The 24,068-nt window shown below is 38.5% G+C and overlaps 2 long non-coding RNA genes across 2 annotated transcripts; one reads left to right on the top strand and one right to left on the bottom strand.

Annotated features, from left to right (window-relative positions):
* Window positions 1-4,417: 4,417 nt before the first annotated feature.
* LOC111771047 (uncharacterized) lies at window positions 4,418-8,567 on the bottom strand. The gene is made up of 3 exons (XR_011433528.1): window positions 8,362-8,567; window positions 5,364-5,527; window positions 4,418-4,785 (listed from the first exon to the last, which is right to left on the bottom strand). It is a non-coding gene; the product is annotated as an uncharacterized lncRNA (long non-coding RNA).
* A 3,520-nt stretch (window positions 8,568-12,087) lies between these two features.
* LOC138921180 (uncharacterized) lies at window positions 12,088-19,655 on the top strand. The gene is made up of 2 exons (XR_011433527.1): window positions 12,088-12,696; window positions 16,199-19,655. It is a non-coding gene; the product is annotated as an uncharacterized lncRNA (long non-coding RNA).
* Window positions 19,656-24,068: the final 4,413 nt, after the last annotated feature.

Raw genomic sequence — 24,068 nt, 5'->3', positions numbered from 1 at the left:
TTTAGTCCAGGTTGTTTCATGGGGCCTAATCTTTGTGGTTAGGAGAATGAACTGTACTTCAGCCAATCAGGGCCCATCCCTGGAGCTAAGGACGACATTGTTTTCTCCTGAGACAAATGGAAAACTAGAATACTGTTGCCATGGGAAAGCACAGTGAATGCCAAGAAACCTAAATGGCAAAAGTCTACTACATGTGGGGAGGGGGCAGTGTTTTTAAATTAATAAGTAAAATAATTGTTCAGATAGTTTCTTTTAACCTTGAAGCATCTTAGAGCCTCCAAGAGTTTATCAAAAGGACATTCATGGCAGCCAATGGAGATCAAATGGATAGTCTCCTGACTCAGTCATTCAGTTTACTATCCAGGTATACTACTAGTTGAATGTTTTACTCGTTGTTCAGCTTTAAATAACTTTTACTCTTAGTCACATATTGTATAATTTAACACCTATAATAGACCACTGATTGGAAACAGAGACACATGTGTTACAAATGTGCTGTTCATGTTCACCCAACACCTTCTGATGATGGCACCAGAACTGTATTATGGGGGAGCATTATTATCTTTACCCTAGTGTGCACGATATAGGTGGGACTGTCAATCAAGATGCCCCTCTCTCCCATAGCCAAGCAGTGAGCATGTGACCCAAAATAAGCCAGACCAGTTCCTTTTCCTGGGACTTTGAATCTTATCTGAATGCTCAAAGACAGGAAGAATGGCAGAAGCTGATTCCTCTCTGTGATGACACTTTGATAGGACTATTAAATTCACTACTGCTCCCAAAATCCTTAGAGCTTTCCAGGTTCTCGCTCTTTCTCAAAGCTGGTGCTTGAGCTTCTTTTGATGTTGAGGTGCCCTATAGCCTTCCAGTCAATTCTCTTTTTGCTTGAGTTTTCAAGAATAGATTTCTATTGTTTACAACATATAATCCTGAAAAGAAGCATAAAATGATCATTCTGAGCATTTTCTTCAAGAGGATCAACACTGAATTCGTAAATTGCATGTTTGATCAAAATTTTTAGATGATGCATCAATTTACCTCTAGTATTTTAAAAACCATTGTTGACAGGGAAAATATAGGAACATTTTATCCAATTTGACTTATAATTGGTTAGGAATAAAGACCTTCTAAACTCTCAATGTGTTTTTTGTGGGTAAGTGCTTAGAAATTGCAGCCTGAAGCCTTTTCCTTTATCCTGCCACTTAGAAACAAAAGACAAAAATTACAAAAATAGGCTAGGTCTTTTATAAAGCAAAGTGTAAGAATTCTAAGTATAGGTACAAAGGCAGTTTTTTGTCAAGGTTTGATGCATAATAGGCAGTTAAATTTTAGTATATTTTTTAATATCTATTCAGTCCAAAATGAAGCAGGATATATTATTTTTAATTGATTTATCAACAAATTATGCTTTTCCTCATGCACTAAAGTTCAGGAAAATCAAAGAAAATTAAGCATTTTCTAGATCCAGAAGATATATGTAAAAATATAGTGACTAATGCACAATGTATATTAAAAAGAATAAGAAAAGGAACCGAAATGTATACAGTAATCTTTAGAGACACACTGACCTGAAAATTTTGATTGCCTTTAAAATTACGTACCATCTATCACATATATATTAATAATTTTTTTAATTTTTAAGGGACTTTGATAGATTATATATTTCATTGAAAGGTGTTTGAGTCCAAAAAAAAGCTGGAAAACACTGATCCACTTCCTTACTTGACAGGAACCAGAGAGGTCCCCCAGGTAACGTTGAAAGGTGAGATACAAGCAGAGTTCTTTAGACTTGGAACATCCATCAGACATTCTCGCTTCCTGCCGCCACAAACGCACTGCAGTGCTCATAGAAAAGTGAATTCTCATCAGTTTCTAGGCAAGGTCAGTTATTATATCAACCCCAAAAGCACACCTTTCTATGTAATTACATACATTATTGTTTATGTGCCTCCAGAAGTGTCTTGAATCAGACCTATGCATTTTGAGGCTAAAATTCAGAGCAGTTGCCTGGGGCCCACTGCCCATAGATTGATTTTGGACATTCTCAATCTTGAATGATACTGTTAAACGTAGATCTAAGTTTATAGAGATTGAATTTCTTATTTTTTTTCTTTTTTGCCAGGAAAGATTCATCCTGAGCTAACATCTACTGGCAATCTTCAATCTTCCTCTCTCTTCCTCTTTTTTTTTTTTTCCCTCTCTAAAGCCCCAGTACATAGTTGTATATTCTAGTTATAAGTCCTTCTAGTTCTTCTATGTGAGCTGCTGCCACAGCATGGCTACTGACAGACAAGTGGTGTGGTTCCACACCTGGGAACTGAACCCAGGCCACCAAAGTGGACCACACTGAACTTTAACCACGAGGCTATCAGGGCTGGCTCAGAGGTTGAATTTCCAATATTCAAAACAAGCGGAGAATTGACTGCCCTCCTCCAACTCTCTGCTAGGAATTTGCTATCACATCAAGGTAGAGAGCTAAGAATGGCCAGATAGGGACTTCCCCGTGTTCCTTTGTTGTTTCTGTTGCCCCATCCAGTCATTTCTGAACATGTCCACTAGCTCCCATTGTCTCTGATGAAACTGATACATAAACTTCTGATAACTCAGGGTCTCATGATATTGAAAGTCTGTAAATAACAAAGAAAAATTCAAAGTCACTGGGTAAGATTTTTCCCTTTGTTAAATGGGCTGCCCTAATAACCACAGGAGGGATGAAATCAGAAGGTTGGAGAAGGCTATAACACTAGACCTTTAAAATACTTTGTAAAAGTTTTATGTTAGCTTGAACTAGGGCTTTAATCTGACTCCCAAGAGATGATGAATATCATGTGGTTAAGAAAATCTCATTCTAGACAAAGAGTTCTCATGTTCTTTTGAGTAATCCAAGAATCCTGAAATCCACAGGTACAAACATTAAGTAAACAAACAAGCAAATAAATGAGGGAAGAGTGTTGATCATCATAACATCTGCCAATGTGCCCCACCCAATTGATTGGAATTCCTGATGTGTGATACTATGGCCAAAAGACATACTTTTCTTGGACCCTCTGCAGCTGGGCCCAAAATCCAAGTGAGTGTCCCCAGCACATGTCCTGTCCTGGAACTAAGGATTCAGGCCTAATGTTCATCTCTACCTCCTCCCCCTCTGATCAATACTGCCTTTCGTTAAATTCCAGAGCACTACTATGATAGTTTTGCACCCCCTCAACATTTCAGTCTTTGTGCTTCCATCAGAATACAGTCCATGAGAAACTGTCAACATCCCCCTTTTGTGATTCATCAATGTTTTCCCTGACAGGGAGATCCTTGCAGCATCCCACAAAAATCTACTTAACGCTAATATCCCTGAACTGTGGCATTAATACTATCATGTCTCTCCATGAAGAATTCTTGTTGCAAGTACCAATCACACATCTTTCTTTTGCTACAGTGGAAGCATAAATTCAAAATGTTTATGAAAATTTGCCTTAGGATCAGCCTTAAACTAGGTTGGTGTCTCACTCTACTGTATAGTACACAGTATGTGATAAGTAAAATCTCCTAAGATTTTTCCTCCAAAATAATCTCTGTTTCTCTTACGTTTCCTAAGAATACCAAAGGACCACGACCACTAAAAAGAAGTGGGGATGGATATGGTCGCCATAATATTCGCCATCCTTAGGGTATTCCTTCTCCAGTATTCATATCTTGGTTACTTGGGCATGAAAGTTATGCATTAATTGGACCCACCTTAATCAGGGGATGCCTAGCTTACTTTTTCAACTCTAAAACTCAGTTCTCTAATCTTTGAAGTAAGAGTTTTTGTCAGAAAAAGCAATAGGACTGACTAAGACTATTCATAAATATTGTGGAATGTCTGGTAGGCTGAGTGGAGCCCAGGGAACACAAATGCCACACCAGATATGAAACCACGTTCATGGAAAAGAAAGGGGAGCTCTTAGGCAGCAAAAAGTCACCAGAATGCAGAAACTGCAGAAAGCAGAGTTAGAATGTGCTTCAGATGTCTATGGATAACAAAGTTAATGTCTGCATATTACAGACACATAAAATTACAGAATAAATACTTGACAAAACCCTTGATTTCAGACTTCTACTATTTGTCCAATTTTTCTTTCTTTCTTTTTCTTCTTTTCTATGATATAGGATTAGATAACATTTTCTTGACTTTAATCATTCCATATCTGTTCATATTTGCCTTTCTTTGACCAAAAGTGGGTTGCCTTTCTGATCACTAAATGAAAACTTTCTTTTATAACACAGAAACCTAGACCACATGGTATTGCGTATATATATACTTGTTCACAGTCTTTCAGGGCGTCCAAAGTAAATAAGTTGTTTTATTCATCTAAGACAATTAAAATAATAATCCCACTGAAAATCCGAAGAAAGATATTTTAAAATTATAATAGCCTCTGCACAATATGAAATGTAGATTTTTATCCAAACTTTTCAGGACAATTATTTTATGAATTTGCTATATTGCATACTCTTTAATCAACATAGTTACCAAATAAATGAAATTATTTAGCTAGTCATTTTACATTTACCAAGAGAAAAACAATGTACATCTTGGATACAGTTACTAGGACATTGCTCTGGATCCTCTGTGTGCTCAGTCTGCTTTAGCTGACCGGCTGGCTGGTTGGCTGGTTGAAGATCTATCTTTCTCAGACAGCCCGTGTGGCACAATGGAAAGGCAGCGGACCAGGAACCAGTAGATTGGATATCTGCTCTGCAGTGTCCCTGGGAAAATCTCTCAGCCTTTATAACTCTCGATTTTTTCATCTGTAAAATAGGATAAAAATATTTCTGGCCTTCTCAGCTGGATTATTAGGAAAATCAGAGAAGACAATGCACGTGAAAGCATTTTGTACATGCAAGATAATAGTAATATAATTTTACTTAACTAGTAATTGATATTCTTCTGCTGTAAAGTCACATTTTCAGAAACTAAGGGAATTAGTTATGGCAGTTCACATATATCCTAAAGCTAAATTTGACATAAAAACATCAGGTTCAAAGGCCTAAACCATGTGTCCTGTCCTCAGGCCTGAAAATTATTCAATATTTTCTAAAGCTGGGGTCAGCCAGTTGGAGCCTCAGGACGGTATCAGCAGCATGCCATGATACTCGGCTTTCGCCGGGGACCAGTTTTTCTGACCTCAATATTAACACTGTTTCAGCTGTCACGTGTTAAAAGCCTGCAGGCTGGTGGATAAGAAAAATGAGGCAGCGTGCAAACACCTGGGGCTCAGCCCCGTTAGTCGGGTTAAGTCGCTGTTAGGAGTCGAGAGGCGTTTTCAGCCACAGTTCTCATGTTTATTTAAATCGACTTTGGCCTTAAAGTAAAACTATTAACCTACTTTAAGGATGTAAAAGTAGAGTAGCAACGTAGTTTCTCCATTCAGTTATCCAAAGGGTCCACTGTGTACCTGGTCCATAAACGAACGCATTTGTCACTGAGGTCTTCAATCTGAGCAGAAGCTATTTTCCAGAAGGTCATAGCATCATCTTCTGTTTGTCCTATCTTTGGCGACAAATGGGGCACAGTTCTTTGAGAACATGACTGATAGAAAGGAACCTGCTTGAACATTAGCATCATGACAGCGTTCTCACTGCCAGTGGTTAAAATTTCAGCTTTTGGTTTTCAGATACCAAAACAGAAAGAAAGACTTCTGTAAATGAACAGATACTTTTCCCTGACCCTGCTGCTTCACAGCCACATTATATCTGGAGGCTAGATCCAGGCACAGGACTTTCAGTGTTTCCACTAGCAGGTTGGCTTGCACTGCTAGATAGAGATGTCTGGGGGAGTCCAAATCTCCTTTACCACGAGGCTCCTTTTTATTTTTCCACTTGCCTTCTATATTGTATGACACAACCAAGTTAAATAGCATAGATTCTCAGATCGAGGGCTAGCAATAAACCAGACCAAGTCTACAAAAGTCAAGCAATGGAGAAGCAGCAATTTTAATAAAACCCAGGAAGCAGGAGTAGGAAATGCTGTGTTTTAATCAGTTCTACCTCTTCCGGGCTCCTGATATTTCTACAATTATCCTCTATTTTATTACCGTGAACTTGTTCAAGTAAAACAACAATTAATAAAAGATTAGACTGCCCCTCCCAACAATTTAAAAAACATATCTGCAAGCAGAATGATTACACCATTTTATCACAGCCATTTTTTTAAAAAAATAGGATAATATGATTAGCAAATTGAGTCTGGTGAAATTGTGGCTTGTCCAAGCACTGTCCTAGTCTCTAAATCAGAGTTGAATGAGTCATTTCTAGAGTCCCTCCAAGCGCTAACATCCTACGCTACTACTTCAAATGACAGAAGGATGCAGACAGCTCTTGACTTAACTGGGATGAAATGAGTATACCTAATATAATGTAACTGATAATGCTAAAACCTCATTTTATGAATTTGTTTAGAGCTCTTCTTCTATTAAATGTTTTCTCTTATTCCTACTTATTTTTTGATAACTGCCCAAATAGAAAAAGAAAGGTCAAGTAGATGGCATGGACAAAAGCGATGTAGGCCAAAGGGTACAAATTTTCAGCTGTAAGAATACGTTTTGAGGGTCTAATGTACGGCATGGTGACTACAGTGAGTGATGCGGCATTGAATACTTGAAGCTGCTGAGAGTAAATCTTAACCATTCTCCCACACACAAAAGAAAGTTGACCATGTGGAGTGAGGATATGTTAATTATCTTGATGCTGGTAATCATTCCACAATGTGCATCAAATTATCACATTTATACTTTATTTATTTGTGGGGTTTTTTTGAGGAGGATTAGCCCTAAGCTAACATCTGCCACCAATCCTCCTCTTTTTGCTGAGGAAGATTGGCCCTGAGCTAACATCCATGCCCATCTTCCTCTACTTTATAGGTGGGATGCCTGCCACAGCATGGCTTGCTAAGTGGTGCATAGGTCTGCATCTGGGATCTGAACCAGTGAACCCTGGGCTGCTGAAGCAGAACGTGAGAACTTAACAACTGAACCAACAGGCCGGCCCCCACATTGTATGCTTTAAATGTATATAATTATATTTGTCAATTATTCTTCAATAAAATTGCAGGGGGGAACAATACAGCTAATCTCTCAGTATTGATGCACTGGCTATAATCAGCATTCCACACAATTGCTTATGAAATCTATTGAAAATTCCCCCTGTATCTCTTTACTATAAGCGGATTGGGCCTTAAAACATTTCAAGTGAGATCTTAGATGTTTTTTGCCTTCTAACTAATAAAATTTACCCTACATCTCTGATTCGTTTTGATGGTCCGTCCAGTTCACAGAATAGGAGAAACACGGCAGTGACAATTCTGCTCCAGTCCCTTGTGCTACTAGTTGGCCTCAATCCTGACCTAGAAGGAACATCTTCAAAGCTGAAAATTAATTTAGAGTCTATTCCAGGTCAGTCCTGTGCATCTTTGCTGAGAAGACCTATTAATGCCAACCTTAACAGAAATAAACACAAGCCCGTTAGGAACTGGACTAAGACCATCGGTCATTTAGCATAAGACAAATAGCAAAGCCTATCAAATCACGAACCTGCCAACTTAAAACCGAGTACAAATAGCAACTCCAAAATGTCATAGTCGGTAGTATCCCATTAAAGGTACAGTGTTTACACATTACCAACAAACAAATTAATATACTATTAAAAGAACATACTAGAAAACTCTAAATGTAATGATCTCATGAAGCAATCTGAACCAAAAATGCTTCAAAGAAACATTGTAATTTAGAACATTTCACTACAAATTAGCCTTCGTACCTGGCGCAATTTAAGATACAAAGATACATCTCTGGGTTATGGTGAAAATTTAATTATCCTCAAAACAATAAGCTGAAAATATTAAAACATGACTAGTAATCTACTGACTCAATTTTTAAAACACTTTCAAATATCTCCATAGAGGGAGAGATTTATAGGGTTATCAAGTAGGTACAGGATTTTCTTGACAGTAGATCCTAGCAGAATGAAGCTCATTTATATTCATTTTTCAATATCTAAAACACCTACAAATTTAAATTAGCAAACTATATTATACAATCATATTGAAAAGCATGTCCTTAGTGATTTATATATAAATATCTTAGACACATCTTTGCATCCTAGGAGAACTGGATTAGAAGATTACTTTTCTAGGGTCTGTCCTATCATCATAAGGAGTGGGTCCAGACTAAAAGTCTGTCTCATGTAGCTTATAGACAAGGAAACTCGTGTTTTCTCTTGGGCAAGTGTTGCTTCTGCTACAAGGCATGCTAATACTTCAACAGCATCGGTAAGTAATGACGGGAATAAGGCCAGGCCTGGGCAGGGACAAAGCTGGGAGAAACTGACCCAGCTAGAGGACGGATGCCCAAGGAGTTAATCTACAGTCAAATGACCAGTCCAAAAAAGCACAGTGATCCTCGAGGTTGGGTGCAGCAATCTTCAGCATCTGAGATCCACTGAGCACGTAAAGTCTGGCAAAATGAGGTTTAAGGCACCAAGTGATCTGCCAAGACAGATGGGCTGTCACCATAGCACCTGTATCAGTCACGGTCCTAAAAAGAAGCATCAATCACACTCAGGTTAGGATAATTCAAGGAGGCTCAATTAAGAGATTATTCCTAAAGGTATAGAGCTAAATCACAAGAGAAAATGCTATACCCCAATACCCAGCTAGGCTGTAACCATCCCTAGGCCAGAAGGGGTGTGGAGCGGTTCCAGGAATCTGGAAGCAGAGGACCACCTGGAGCAGAGCTCTGACCTTCAGTGAAAGAAGGTGGGCAGCTTGCGGTAACCCCAGGGGGAAGAAGCTGGTGTTATAAATACCCCTATCTCACTTAATCACTCTCTGGGTTGTCCTCCCCGGAACTCCCCCATTGGCCAAACCCAGCTAGAGCTGGAAGGCAAGGGTTGGTAGGTCCATATAGGTCAGTAGAAGAGGAAGGGGGAAACAAGTTGGGAAAGGGTGGAGAGGGGTCTGTCAGGGCAAGTAAAAGAATGATGGCACAAACAGGATCCAAAAAATACGTGAGAGTCTGGGGATGAGGGCCCAGCATGCTAGAGAAAGGGGCCAGCAGAGTGAAGCAGGTTAACAGAGCCCTAGTCAAATAAAGAAATTGAATCAGAGGAGGACTCCACCACCGCAGGAAGTCAGAGGCTAAGCAGAAAACCAAGGCGGAAGTCTGCTGGCACAAGTTATGCCAGAGATGTGGGCGTAGGGAGAGTCCCCAGGCACGCCGGAGGATTGGCTGCAGAGCAGAAAAGCTCACCGTTGATCCAATTCACAGATGCCTTTGGCATCAAATGTACTTTCTGCTGGGTCTGGATTGACATAAGAACAAGTCAGGATTGAGACTATGGAAGACCAGCAGGATCTGCAACTGAGAATGGAAAAGAAAGAAGGTAATAATGCAGCAGGAGACTGTATCGTAAGGGTTCTTGACATGTTCCAATTGGAAAAGGTAAGAAGAGTTTGCAAAGATGGGGGAAGAATGTAGGAAATGTAGGGAAACTGCAAGGAATGTGTGCTTCACCCCTGGGCCTGAGACAACAAGGAGGAGGGGCAGTTACAAAACCCAGAGTTGCATCCTGAGAGATGCCCTGACCTTCAGTTGCAGAACATTGCCTACCCTGGGGGAGAAAACCAAGAGGATATCCCCAGCCCTCCTCTCCACCCTCTTCAGGTCTCCTGCAGGACTCCCTGTTGACCAAACCCAACCAGAAACCAGAGGACCAGGTCAACAGAGTCCACACAGCTCAGTCTTGTAGGCCACAGAGCAGAACCCAAAGTGCGGGATGGGGATATAGCAGGGCTGATAGAAGTTATCCAGCACAGAGCTATCATGGTGAAAAACAATGAGGGCCTCCCCACAAGATTCTTATTAGTTATAATTAATAGTAGTAATTATTACAGGAGAGAAAATAGCAGGCTCTACCTTGACTAGGTGATCAAGTTGACGTCACCAGGAATGGATCGAATTGATATCGTGCACCTCCCTATGTGACTCGCTAAGAACACGTCATCACATCCTTGGTATTCCTGCCACAAATGCATACCTGAATTTGATAGTGAAGAATCATCTGACAAACCTAAATTGAAGGAAAGTCTACAAAATAATTGGCCTGTCCGTTTTAAAAATGTCAATGTCATGAAAGACAAAGAAAGACTGGGAACTGTACCTGGTGAAAGGAGGCTAAAGAGACATGACAATTGAATGCTGTGCACAGTACAGGATTTTCCTTTGCTGCAAGGACATTAGGGACAAACTGGTGAAATCTAAATTAGGTCTGGAAATCAGATAACAGTGTTGTATCGATGTTAATGTCCTGATTTAGATTCTTGTACTGTGGTTATGTAATAAAAAGCTCTTGTTTTTAGAAAATACACAGTGAGGTATTTGGGGGTGAAGATGCTTTATGCCTACTCTCAAACAGTTCAGGGGGAAAAATGCAGAGAGAGAAAGAAAAGAAAAAAACAACAAATATCATAAAACATTCACATTTGGGGGATTTGGGTGAAGGGTCTGTGGGAGTTCTTTCACTATTTTTGCAATTTTTCTTTAACTCTGAAATTAAGTCAGAATAGAAGTAAAAGTAAACATGATGAGAGCTTATATGATGAGGGAACGATAGCAGTGGGACGAGAGAGAAAGGGACGCATACAAGAAATGTGTGGGAGGTGAAATGGATCAGATTGAAGTGAGGATTTATAGGTGAGGGGTCTCCAGTGACCATAAGACACAGCTTTGACCACCGCAGAGTACGTGTCATCATTTTGATACTCTTAGCATGAATTGCTAAGTGTCTGAATGATATTTTAAATGTACCCTAGCTAAAGAATCCAAATGCCTATTTCTATAACTTACTATATTTTTATTGCCTTGACATTGGAGTGAAACGGTCAATTAAATACTAGTGTATCAAAACAGGATTCTAAAGTTCTACCTAGTCAATGGTAAAAAGAGTTTAATGCTTTCCCCAGGGAAAGCAAGCACTTGTGGAATTATCCAGCATGGGAAGAAAGAATGCCCCTGGCAAATCAGCCCCTCTTCGCCAGTCTTCCCTGGGGTGCAGAGTCAGTTAGAGATCTTTCAAAGCAGCTTAAGAACATTTAGAACGCAAAAGTAACTCAGATCTATGAGAGAGCGGTTATCTGGAACTGATGTGGGAAGCAAGGGGTGAGAAAGAACATTCCAAGCTCTTCTACCCTCCTGTAAAACACTTTCCCAGCACAGAGTTGAAAAAGAAAAACCATATGTTTCATAGGCTTCTGTCAATTGCCAGTAGTCATTGATAATTAAGAAATTAACGCTGTTGCCCTGATCCTTCCGTGTGTCCTATTCTGAGATACAAAGCCTGGTTCTTTAAGGCATGGTCTCCTCAATGAAGGTGTGCTGAATACTTACTGTTAGCATCAGCCTTATAATCAGTGTCAGATTTATGGGTAGGTATATCCCACACTTTGTAGGAAATAGTGGCTTAAAGGCCTTGAGGTAGCATTTCTGCATATTTCTTTTAATAGAATAAGTGTTGTGGGACTAATTGTGAGTGTGGATTTAAATGCTTAATGAATACGAGTTATATCTATTTTTGTTACTCGCAGCCCTAGTGAGATGTTGATTATAACCAGAATATCTAAATATTAGTGGATTTTGGCGAACGACTAGCAACTGGTGCCCAGGAAGCTTAGCTGCACCCACACTCAGCTACTGGGCTGAGACAGGAGTAATATTGAAGTGAAATTGGCAACTGTTTACTAACTGATGCTGTTCTCAGAAGCTCCAGGAAGACATCTTTACCCATAAATTCTGCAGTTTTACCATGAGAAATCCCTTCCTTTGAAATAACCACGCCTACCAAGGTCTGCATTAAAATACAAATACCCTTAGGTGCGTCGATAATACAGAAGGGTAAATCAGCTTATTAAATATTTGAAGGACAAGGGTAAAATAAAAGTATTTTGGGGTCTGGGAGTGGAAGATTTTGAAATGGAGGAAAGAGCAGAGAATAGGGAAGTACGAAGTCCTAGAAAAAAGAAAATCTGCCTAGTTCACAGCTTTCGCTAGGACCAGCCTTGGAAGGAAGATCACGAGTGAATGGGTGTGTTTTCTTCAACTTCGTCCAGTCAAGAAATTTTTTTCCAAGGCCACAATCTACACCCCCAAACTGAGACAAACACATTGTATCAGAAAGAGAGCTGAGGAACAAAAGCTCCAAGACTCAAATAACTACTAGAAACTTCAGAACAGACACCCCACTGACATCATCCTTTAAATGTAGGAAGGAGCTTCATACTCGTCTTGCAACCCAGGATATGGACTCGCCTTCCCTGTTTGCTTACCTTCCTATGAGCTGCCATTTCTAGCCTTCTGTCTCTGCCAAAAAACAAAGTTTTGTTCTGACTACATGAAAGAACATTGCTGGAGTCTGCGGCTGTTTGGAAGAATATCTCCAAGTGTGAGGCTGAACGTCTTCAATTAATTTTCAAAGAACGTTTTCTTCCATGGAGATGTGTTTGGGATTTCGGGACTCAAAGCATTGTGTTTTAAGCCTTGTTTCAAACTGAGCATCCTTCTTTAATTTTTCTCATCACACAGAGTGTACGCTAGTAGGCAGCTCCCTGGGACCTGTGTCTGATCACAGCCCACATTCAGCGGGAGGGACCTTCCAAGGCAAGATCTAAAGGTAAACTGTGCATATTCTCAGGCACGCAGCTCTGGATGATAGCTTATATTTAATCACTTCAAGTGCTGCATCTCTTTCTCTCTGATAACTTCTATTCTAATTTTCTTCTTTAGTGATCAAAAAAGAGCAAAGAAAAACTTCTAATAACTTTCTCCCTGTCCTTGGTCACTGGAATTACATTTCTAACCTGTTTTCCTGAAGGCAGATAAACCCTTAGAAATATAAATCTTATAAAATCCAACAGGGTTGAATTTCATGTCAGGTCCCACATATATAAAATGGCATAATACTGTCTATCTCATAGGGTCATACAGATGAAATTGTATAGCTCATGTTGACTACCTGGCACGTAGTAGATGCTCAGTAAGTAGATGCTTATTATTTTCTAAGGCTACATTTTAAAAGGTGGCAATTAAAAGACAAGATAGAGACCAGTGACGCTGAGAACATCAATGATAACATTGTGTATGCTGCTTTACAATTTACAGTGCATTTTTATACACATTATCACACAACAACCCCTGAGGTAGATGGAATAGTATTATTGTATTAGTTTTCTATTGCTACATAACAAATCGCCGCAGATTTAGTGAATTGAACAACACAAATTTATTTTATTACAGTTCTGGAGGTCAGAAATCCAACAAGGGTCTCACCAGGCTAAAATCAAGGAGTCAGCAGGGCTGTATTTCTTTCTAGGCGCTTTAGGACGGAATCCGTTTCCTTGCTCATTCAGGCTGTAGACAGAATTTAATTCCTTGCAGTTGTAGGACTGAGGTCCTCATTTTCTTGCTGGCTATTAGCTGAAAACCATTCCAGCTTCTAGAGGCTGCCCCATTCCTTGGCTCATGGCCTCTTCCCTCCATCAGAGTCAGCAATCTTAAGGTGAATCTCTCTCATGTTCCAAAGCTCTCCTGCCTTATCTGTTGTTGCATCTTTCTGATTTCAGCCAGGAAAAGTTTCCTGCTTTTAAGGGTTTGTGTGATTAGAATGGGCCCATTTGAATAATCCAGGATAATCTCCCCATCTCAAGGCGCATATCTTTAGTCACATCTGCCCCTTCTGGCATGTAAGGTAAGATATTCACAGGCTCCAGCGATTAGCACATGGACATCCGGACATTGGGGACGTCAAATCCCGAAATTGTTTTACTGAAAACCCAAGCCACTGTTCTTCCAACAGACTATCTTTTTTCTGAAAGGCAACTCAGTATTTACTCTCTTTCGTCTTCTCTCCCTCCCCACCCACCTGTAAACCCACACTTCCATTAGCTTTTCTTAAGGCTGACATTCTTGAGGAATTAATGCATTTTCCAAAGCTTCCATGGAGAAGCCAAAGTTTAGCTGCATTTCTACTGATTTTGATGTATTTTCTTCTAAAGTTTATACCATGTTGAAAGTATTACTTGCTTTAATTGGACACTTTCAGCTAGAGCTGTAAAGAAAATATATTTTCTGATTGGATGAGTGCTAAAGGAAGTTTATACCATGACACATGCAGGTTATCTGACAACAATTTTTCTCAAAAGATGTACTTAGCAATTTGATACTGAAATGATTAATATGCATTTGGTACAAGACTTGCCACTTTGTATTCCCTATAAAATAATATTTCTAGCCTCCTTTTTTGCTAGTGGTGTTTAGAAGCATAACAAACTTATTTTAGTGTGATTTCAGTCAACGAGTAGATGTTTAGTAATCTCATTAATAAATACAAAATGTCAGTAGGCAAGTCAAGGAAATATGTTGTTAAATGGAAAATTGTGGAGCCTAGACTATACTCTGAAAGAGGTCATGTTCCTGAAATATAAGGAGACTGTTCTGGTTAGAAACAGAAGATGATCATTAAAGAAAGATGGACAATAAGTTCAGGTTGGTTGTATGCAGAAATCATGGAGGACTGTAAAAGCCTGGCCATGATCGATTGTATGCAAGAATAATAATAAAATGAAAGTTCTTATCAAAAAAAATCCTGAAAAGTAAAAGTCATCAGCTTATGCATTTTGAAATAAATTACACACTTTTATGAACTGTAAAACTAAATCAATAAAACTCATTTTTTAAAAAAGGGGGCCAGGCCATGGAGTGGATGCAGAACAAAATAGAGACATTAAGATTTTTGAGGAAGAAAGTGAAATTTAAGAAAAATTAGTCTGACAACAGTACCTAGTAAGTAGAAGACAAAAAGGGCAGGTCAACAGGCAGGTGCTTTCCAGCCATCTACATCTGCAATAATGAAGGCAGTGTAGTCTAACAGTTGGTTGGCTCTAGGGTCAGAAACATTGGTTTAAATCCCAGTGCTGACATTTGCCAGATGTTCGCCTTTGGGCAAGACACTTGGTTGCTTGAAGACTCAATTTTCTCATCTGTAAAATGGCGATGATAATATTATCTACTTCATGGAATTGTCATGAGAATTAATTGAGATAATATATAAGAAGCACATAGCATCTGGCACATAGAAAACATGCAATAAGTTTTAACTGTCATTATTATCATGATCATTAAAATGGTGGCAATGGAAGTGGAAAGAGAAGGGAAAAGGGTCATTTTGAAGGGAGTGTGGTTAGGACACAGTAAATAACCCCAGACTTTCTAAGTCATCACTGAAGCTGAATGGTTTAGGAAGTTGCTGGAGCCTAAAACCAGGCTTGTTCTAGACCTCCACTCCAAATGTGTCACCCTAAGTTCTGTCCACATAGGGCAACACATGGTCAGGACCATACTCTGAAGACTTCAGATTTAACAGCACTGTCTAATAGAAATTTCTACAGAGAAGGAAGTGTTCTATATCTGAATTGTCCAATATGGTAGACACTAGCCACAGGTGGCTATTGAATCCTTGAATTGTGGCTTAGGCAACTGAAGAACTGATTTTTTTTTATTTTAGTTAAATTCATCTTATTAATTTAATTAACAAGTTTAATTGTAATTAAATTTAAATGTCCACATGTGGCTAGTGCTATATCCCTAGACACTAGCATAGCTACTGTCCTATCCAAGATGGTCAGTGTTCAGAATATAAAGGAACCCTGAAGTGCAGATTCACCAGTATTGCTGGCTGGTGGCTGTGAGTACAGAGGATGTAGTCACAGGATCTTTCCAAAGGTAGGAGTAGATCACAACAACAGCTGAGGTCATGATCATCTTAAGGCTAAAAAGTCCCACTCCTCATTTTACAGTTCAAAGCTAACTATGAAATGTTCTTGCATTATCCAACAGTTTATATAAATTCGAAGAATAGGTAGAGAAAAGGAAATGAGTTAGGAGGCAAGAAAATACGTGGGCAACGACGTTGAAGACAAAAGATCATCTTCCAATCAGAAAGAAGTTTGGGTCCATCTTCTCCTCTCGGTCTCTGTGTACAAGTAGAGCTTATGATGAAGGAAAAAGGAAGTAGTTTGATTCCACTTCCTCTTTTTGCCTTCTCCATCTATCCTTCTACTTCCCTTTCAATTTTAATCCTTTGACTAACTGCTTCCCTCCCCTCTCTTCTTCCACAGTGGCAATAGCACAGAAAGAAACAGAAGCCTTCTGAGAAGCTCCTTTTGTCTTTCATAAGTGAAGTGGAAGAACCAGGACTGGACAGATGGAGAAATTGAACTGTGATGCAATTGAAACAAAGGCCTCAGCTGATCCCTGGGGGAGCACTGGAGCAGGAAGGCCCCTCAGAGTTATCCTGAATTGAGGCAAAGAGGCCGGTCCTTTCAACTTTCCTGGCCCCAACATCAGTCAGTCATTGAATGCAGGCTGCCCCTAGGGAGAAGGCACAGACTTAGGCAAGGCAGCTCCCTTTGGCAGAAGACAAAGCCCAGAGAAAGAGGGAACTCCTGGAGACAAAACTGGCTGTCTTTTTCGGCAACCAACACTCCTAGCTGTCAACAGACAGAATGAGCCCATAAAAGTGGGGCGGGTGGGGGGGTGTGGGCAGCAGCCACTGAGGATCTATCCCCAGCTTTGCCACCAGCAAGTGAACCCGAACAACCCACTCAGCTTTCCTAAGTTTTCGTTTCCTTATATGGATGTAAGGGAAGCAGAAGAGCCAAGTTCTACCTGATATACTTTGCATTCTGACTTTTTATTTTAAGAATTATTCTAATTTTCTGTTTCATTTGCAGTTTTGAAAATGATATTTTCAAGACAGGGCAAAGAGGAGAGAATCAGATGGGAATATTTTCTGATTTTCATAAAAACAGATGGTTCTATCTATGCACTGCTTCATTTAAAATAACCTCAAAGTCAGTATTTAGTTTCCATAAGCTGAGGATTTCTGACTTTCTTTTATCACTCCGCATCTTCACAAGGTTTCTTGGTTTTATTATGCTGCCTGGCTTTGTCACTGTGCTGTGGAATCCATTGCTTTATTTTACGATCCTAAGTTGTATCTATTCACCTTTAAACACACATACACACGAAGACCAATTTTCACTGATGAATCTAAAAAAGACTTCAGAATACAATCTTATCAATGTCACTGTGATTGGGTAAGACTGCTTTTAAACTATCCCTGGGCAAAAGGTTGATAACCCATTCTTAAATGTCTCCAAGGTGCTCTGTAGGAATGCGATATATCTTTCATTCAAGGATCAGCAACCCCTACAGGTAGGAAGTTCTTTCTGATATCTAACCTAAATCTCTCCTACTGCAATTTCATGCCACTTCCTTTTCATCCTTAATGAATTAGGAAAGGAGCTGGTAATCACCGTCAGTCACTTAACTCTTAGAATTTTCATATGTTTAACTTTACTAGAATTTATTTATACCCAAACATTGTCTCCTCCATGACATTTCATCCCACTTAGCTAGTATCTACTATTTAACTCTTAAGAAATATTATTTAGTCTTTTTAGTACATTTTCTAGCTTCTATATATATTTCATAAACTATGGCAACCAAACTTAATGAGTCTTTAAAACACCGTGAATGATGAAGTCTTTGTTAATTTGGGGGTTGGCATGTTACAATCTAACGTAGATTAGCTTTCAAATTGCCTTAAACTATCCCTACATTAAAAATGTATATCAGATTGTTTAACCTCAAGGAAGAAGCAGTTTTCCCACAAGATCTATTTATAAAGTAGGATAGCATCTTCCCTTACATGGGAAGCTAATATAACTAATATTGACGCATATCAGATGCAAAGTGTTTTTAATGCTAACTCTTTCCAAATAATCTTAAAATAACAAGACTCACTTTGGCTATTAGAGTTTGGTTTTGAAAGACAAACATTCTAACTATTATTAGTTCAATAATCAATACTTGGGAAGTAATTGTTTCCTCCCAACACAGTCTTCATGACATCATTGACTAAGGTGAATTTCTTGACATTGTTCCTTGCATTTAACAATGTATTACATGTAACATCTTTCCTGATATTTATAAAATTAGAAAGAAAAATGAATGGAGCTACTTAGATTTTTTCTTTTAGCATATAAGGTTAAAAAGAATTACCCACACAAAGGTAAAACAAAACTCAAAGTTTATGTTTTGAGGAACATATGGAGAAAGCATAAAAAATTATAATTCACTTTCTACATGATGTGTCAAATATAAAAAGTTTACAACATTTGTGGTGGTTTCTATATTCTATAAAAGTATAAATTTTATACTTCCATGGAAAGTATCTCATATATATTTGTATTTTAGGATACAGGCACCTTTTATGAACCTCTTTGATAACTTTATCATCTCCTTCTGAAAGTTGGCTACCAACAAATGCATCTCAATATGAGGATCTCATGACACTGTAATTCGGGTGTCCACTGGTCTGTAGGTATGGTGACTGTCACCTCCACCTCTTGTATTCATGCTGCCCTTGACTTTCTCCCAATTCTCACTGGTGAGCACTGGGCTGACCCGTCTGATGCTGCTGTGGCAAGCATTCCACAGCTGCCTACTCTATACACAGGCTGAGGAGAGCAGCTGAGTGGTTGTGCAAAATCCATTTGCACAAATATATCTTCCCCATTTACACCCAGTCACACATTCAAGCATGTAAAGAATGCTTTACACTTGGGTGGTAGGTGCTTTATATACATTATTTTTAAAATTCTACACTAAACGTTTGATATAAGTATTATTGTCGATATTCTACATCTTAGAAAATTAATTTCAGAGAAATTAAATATCTTGCCCAAGCCACATAGTCAGTAAGGGACGGAGATGGGATTTGAATAGCTGTTTCTGACTACTGCATTGGCATTTCCCACTATATGCTGTGTGTCCCCCACTCCATGTTTGGCCAAGATAGTTTAGTGGTTCAGAGTAGGGACTGTGAAGTTATCTGTCTGGTTTCGAAACCGCTTCCCAGGTTATGGCCTATTTGGCATCTCTATGCTTTAGTGCTATGATCTGCAAAATGGGTATAAAAACAGTGTATAACTCACAGGGTTGGTATAAGCATTAAATGTGCTAGTATGTGTAAAGTGCTTAGGATAATGCTTGCTATATAGTAAATTCCATTAAATTAGCTATTATTATTATTTTATTTTGATCATGCAATAAAAAGATCTTACTGAAAGGCAAATGATGTAAAGGGAGGAAGAGAGGTAGTCACACACTAATTCAATAGCCCATTATAGAGTCTGAGAATTGATAACTAGTCACCTAGCAGACCTGCAGGGAAATGGGGACATCGAGCACGTCTGACTATTGGACAAGGGAGATGGAGAAGTGCTACAGGTGCTGATCACTGGGGAGCAAGGGACACCAGAAGCCTAGAGAGGGTTGGATCAACAAGAAGGAAGCACACGGCTTCTGCTTTAAAGTTTTCCTAAAAGTCAGCTCTGATTGTATTTTATATTATGTTGTTGTTGTTGTCGTTGCTGTCATTGTCATTGTTGTTGTTGTTAGCCTTGTGGCATCATTTTGGTCCACTCTATTTTAAAGATAACAATTGTCTTATGTTGATCCACTACTCTCCCAGGATGGTCGTTCAATAAAAAAATTTTTTTGCTTTAACTCGGGCATACTAATGGAATTTTGAAACATCATTATTCATTTTTATTTAACATCAAATATGTGGGGGAAAAATTATAAAACTATTTGAAGTTATATATGGGACCTCTATTAAATCTAGGCCTTAAATTTTCACTATTTCCTAATTTGAGTCAATATCTGGTGCCTAATAAAGTCCACGGTAAATGTGACAACATTCCAATATCCTTTATTCTTCTTGATTTGACTTTCGACTTCTTTAACATTCTACTTCTTTGTCAATTAGAGCCTCAGAGGATGGTGTTCCTCCTAGGTGGCAGACTTCATGGCAGCTTTCAACTCTGTCTTGTGCCTGATACCAAGATCTTAAGACACTCTAATCATCTTTTCACACTTTTAAAATTAAAGCATTGGTGGCATGATCAAAGGCTGGGATTCCACTGAGAACTTCCCCAGAGGATCTAATCTGACTCCCTGTACAGACTAGCTGCAAAAATAGAAAAAATTTTATTCGTTTACAATATTCTTTATGTAAAGAATTGTATTATGCAAAGGAAAGGGTCATAAACGTTACTAAATCATCAGAATAAAGAAGAATCCGCTTAGACCTTCATTTCTCAAATTGTTGCACAGTCAGAGCAATTCAGATTGCCCACTACCAGTCCAAACAAGCAACTCCTATATTAAAGCAGCAGAAACCTGAATGCTTACTTCACAACACAAGGCCAGTGGGAGCACGCCACATTATTATGAAAGCCTCAGTGAATTTTTAATAACGTTCAATATTCACTCCTTTGCGTGCCTCCAATAAACTATACCCTAATACTTGGAATGAGTATGCATAATTGCATGTGTGTTTGTTGGTGTATCAAAGATACCAACTCATATTACTTTAATCCAATTCTGTGAGTTTATAGCAAACCCTACTCAGTAGTTACCATTGTGCTAGCACTTTGGTGGATAAAAAGAAATAAAAACTAAGATATTTTAAGTATGTATAGGTTATCACCATTTACAAAGCACTTTCAATGAAAAAGTTTCATTTTTCATGTGTAATAATCCTCTGTGCTAGTTTGGTTAGGGCCAATATTACTGTCCTCAATTTAGAGATTAAAAATCAAAATGAACCAACCAAGCAAAAAACAGTTTAAATAATTTGCCTACAGTCACAGTTAGAAAGTTGCAGAGCTAAGACCCAAATCTTGGTCTTCTATATCAAAAAAACAACAGGTTTTCTGCTCTTTAAATGGCCTACAAACTCATTGCTGTGACAAAGATTTCACAGAAACGTCGCCTTAAAACCTCTTGAAACAAGACAGACAATAAATAAGACATAGTTGCCAAAATGAAGAGAAAAGACAAAAGGCATTCATCAGGTTAGAAAGTAAGATAAGGCTTTGTGGTCTTTTTTGGTGGGAAAGAAAAATCTTCCTAGAAGAGTTGGAACTTCATGTGTTCCTATCCTGGACCAAAATGTGTTCCTAGAATGTGTACAGGCAGATGAGGAAAAGCCTGAAAAAGAAAAGGACAAAAAAGTACAAGATAGGAAAGGATACCATTATCTTTAAAGAGTAAAAACAGATATAAAAAAATAGGAATAATTTTAAGGTAAAATAATGAAATAGAAGCTGGATAAATATATGCTAAAAAGATATAAAGGAAAGATACACTCATCATGGCATAGCATTGTTTTTAATCTATTATTTGTTAACACAGAATCCGAAAATTATCTCATATTCTGTGATGACATTAGGAGTGCTTCCTCAGGTTAAAAAAATAGGTGCGAATGCGTCATAAAATGTTCTAGATCTGAAAATTTAATATTTTCCATATTATTTAGAAATTAGGTATAATTTTTTCCATCTATGAGTATCAAATGCTCTATTTTGCCTCTTTGCCTCAGTAAACGTGTTGTTCTTCAGCATTTAGCTCGCACAGAGCCATCATCAACTCATGGCTTAGTCATGAAGTTCAAGAACTGAAACTTGGGGAATTGTCCATATAAATGGGCATGTTTGACCTGTACAGCACTACAGAAAACAAAATATTTCTTTCTAATGGATGAATCATAACATAATAGGGACCTTCTCACAAAACAGCTTGACTCTTTTTTAACTTGCAATTTTAAAATAATTTAATAAGCACAAAAGATTTCAGTAAATGTTGGATTTAGGAGAAGGAAATAATTCACCAAGTCCTTCGCTGGAATTTGACTCTGTATTTCAGAGGTCCTCAATCTAACCCATGGATTAGAATCAACTGCAAAGCTTTATATAAAAAGTGCTTGCTGACTCAGAACCTCTGAAGGTGCTGCCTGGGCTTCTTTGTCTGAAAAAAAGCTCCACAAGTGATTCTAAGGCACAAGCGAGATTGAGAATTCTGATATAAGCAATACATAAATAATTCTTCCGTGAGCTTTCTCTGAGAGCAATTAGTTAGGATATTGCTGTACAAACTTTAAAAAGTGCTCCCTGATAAGGAGAATTTGACCGCTAAGAGGAGTTACCACAATTTCGTTGCTCCACAAAGCAGCTGTCCTTCCACAATCTGTACACCTCCAGGCTATCCCACTTTCAGCAGCTGCGATAAATTCCAAGCATATTTTCAATGCAAACCAACCCAACCTTTGAATCTAAATCCCTCCAAGTCTCTCCTAAAGTTTAACTGTAAATGTTCACTTTGGGTCAACTTTCCCTTTGCCTTGTATTACTCAGCTGGTATGGTTTAAACATTTATAGATAGAAAAGCTCAGATATAATCCATATTTTGTTGTAGTCAAGTGTTAGCCGGGTTGTTCACGCTACCAAGTACTTGACTTCTACCGACATTTGAAAATAATTACTGTCAACAAATCTTGGCTTTTTTTCCTTTAAAAATGATCATGGAACTTATGCAATAAATATTTATTGGGACTCTACTATTGCTGGACACTGTGATATGCACTGAGAATACAATAGTACCCTTAATTTTTCCTTATTCTAGTAGGAGAGCGTTCACTTGAAAAATGTTTATTGAATGGAAGCAAAGATGCATAAGGTGTAATTTCTACATTCTGGAACATCACAGTATGTGTGAAAGAGGCACATTTATAAACAAAACATCCTCTACAATTTGGTAAGTGTCATGGAAGAAGCATTAAGAAGTTCCATGCAATCTCAAAGGAAAAGCAACCCATATGGGGAAAGTCAGTACAGGCCTTTCAGAGAAAGCGGCTTCTGAACTGGAAGAATGAATGGAATTTTCCAGGCAGAGAGAAGGAGAAAGAATATTCCAAACAGAAATAGCATGTGCAAGTCTCTGAAGCAAGAAAATCATGGCACATTCGGGAAAGAATGAAACTTCATGGAAAATTTAGCGCAAGACTTGCCGACTCTCTCTATGGCCACCTTGTCATCATTCTTGATAACTTCACCAGACCTATATATACCCATCCAGTTGCTCAGCCTCTAGTCTCTTCACTTCCAATCACTGTACAAAAAGGCAGAGTGAGGGAGAATTCGTTCTCTCTGGCTGTCTTAGAGCTAGGATGTCAGTCTTCTCCTACTTTTGGACACGGACTGAAACTGTATCATCAGTTCTCATGGTTCTCAGGCCTTCAGACAAGACTGGAACTACACCTTCGGCTCTCCTGGGTCTTCAGCTGGCCAAGTGCAGATCTGGGGGCTTCTCAGCCTCCATAACTGTGTAAGTCAATTTCATATAATAAATGTATATATGCATGTGTATGTATGTGGACACGTATGTGTGTGTGTGTCCTATTGGTTCTGTTTCTCTAGAGAACCCAGACTAATACAGTAACAATCAATAAATAAAATAGGTGAATTAACGATGTTATGTGTAGCTACAATATGGCAGAGAAATTAGGATATAAAGCTAAGGAGATATCAATAATAATAATAACAAGAGTTAAATATATTATGGCTTAATTATATACAATATACTCTGCCAGACACTTTAAATGGGGCATCTCACTAAATCCTTATAACCCTGTAAGGTGAGTACTTTTATTATCTCCATTTTACAGAGAAAGGCACTGAAGCTCAGAAAGATTAGGTAACTTTCTAAGGTCACATTATTATAAATGTTTTGTTTTAATTCATTTCCCAAATAGAAATATCTTTCTGCATTATTTCTGTTCTTTCAAATCAAGTAAGCAAGAAGAATGTACTTAGCTTGCTATTATGTGCCCTAGATGATTTCCTTTAAGGAAATGGAGCCACTGATGGTGAGCACAGACATCTTCCTGCCTTCAAGAAATATTAGGTCAAAAACACTCCAAACCCATGATGTCTTTGGACAACCTTTCCATTTTTCAGTTCTGTAACTAGTTATTTGCAACAGAAAAAAGCAATTATAAGAGCAAAATAACTACTAATTACAAGCAACTGTAAATAAGAAAAATGGAGTTCAATGAAGCATTTTAAACCATGTGTTTCA

This window comes from Equus caballus, chromosome 28 (assembly GCF_041296265.1).
Source record: "Equus caballus isolate H_3958 breed thoroughbred chromosome 28, TB-T2T, whole genome shotgun sequence".
In the NCBI taxonomy this organism is placed as follows: Eukaryota; Metazoa; Chordata; class Mammalia; order Perissodactyla; family Equidae; genus Equus; species Equus caballus.
The sequence above is the reverse complement of the archived record's forward strand: the minus strand, read 5'-3'. Positions and strand labels throughout refer to the sequence as shown.